This window comes from Elephantulus edwardii, unplaced genomic scaffold (assembly GCF_000299155.1).
Source record: "Elephantulus edwardii isolate Elephantulus edwardi_28Jun2011 unplaced genomic scaffold, EleEdw1.0 scaffold00047, whole genome shotgun sequence".
In the NCBI taxonomy this organism is placed as follows: domain Eukaryota; kingdom Metazoa; phylum Chordata; class Mammalia; order Macroscelidea; family Macroscelididae; genus Elephantulus; species Elephantulus edwardii.
Window position 1 is genome coordinate 12,411,836 of NW_006399797.1, and position 1,088 is coordinate 12,412,923.

At 61.7% G+C, this 1,088-nt stretch overlaps 1 pseudogene; it reads left to right on the top strand.

The window, feature by feature from the left end:
- The window catches only part of LOC102864158, a 30,663-nt pseudogene extending 30,205 nt beyond the window's left edge, over nt 1-458 (top strand).
- Nucleotides 459-1,088: the final 630 nt, after the last annotated feature.

The following is a 1,088-nucleotide window of genomic DNA, read 5'->3' on the forward strand; positions in this document are numbered from 1 at the left end:
CAGGCCGAGCGCCGGGGACTGCGGAGCCCTCCGGAGGTGGGCGCCGGCGGGAGGAGTGGGCTTGCGCCGCCGCCTCTTTTCCCTCCCTCCTCCTCTGCCTCCTCCTTCTTCCCCTTCCTTGTCTCTCCGCCGCCAGCAGGTGGGACTCGGAGCCGTCGCCGCCTCACAAAGCTCCGCTGGCGGCAGGACTGAGGCTGCGGGCTCCCTGGGCGCCTCTCGGCGGAGCCTCCCCTGAGACGCGCGCGAGGCTGAGCGGGCACGGAGGGGGCGCGCGCGCTCACACCCTCCGCGCCCCGGGCGCCCGGCCCGCCAGGTACCGCGCTGGCACCGAGCCGTGGGTGCGGAGCCCACGCCGCTCCACCACAGCCGCCACTCCCTCCTCCCCAGATCCGAACTGGCAGCTCTGCTGGCTTAGGCGACGACCTCCATCAAGTAGGGGGCAGTGTCCTTCCCTCTAGCCCCTGTAGCTCTGACCCACGACCCCCAACTTCAGTTATTGCATTGCTCCCCCCCCCCGCCCCGCCTGGCGCCCCCTCCTCCAAGTTGTTGCAAGCTTAGGGATTCGGTAACTTCGCCTGCGAGTGAGGTCCATAACAACTTTCGGGATGGTCAGCACAGGTCCCAGGGAGGCATTTTCTGCTGGGGTGGGAAGGGCGTGAGTGAAAAACCTCTTTTGTTTCAAGCGATGCCGGTAGACCTTGGCTGAGTGAATATTGAATCGCAGTCTTCAAGTGTAAGGAAGGTTTTATGAGCAGGTTTTATGGTTAGTTTCTTCCGCTTGTCATAGGCTCAGAGCCTATCAATGGAGAATGAATAAGGGGGGAAGGGGTTCTTTACGGCGGAGCCTGATTCTGCCTAGACATGAGGACTCTTGCTTGTGGTTTGGAAATGGTAAATGCAGAGAGGGGCACCTGACAGTCTCTCAGATGACACTTAGCTACTGTCTGCGTGTGTGCGCTATGGGGATATGCCGTCCACCTACTTCAGGGCTGGGGGCCTGGCTAGATAATACCAGCGACTTCACCGCCTGATGTGAACCTAAGAATTTGGGGGCCCTGAGGCTATCACTACCGCTTTGTAGCTGTTGG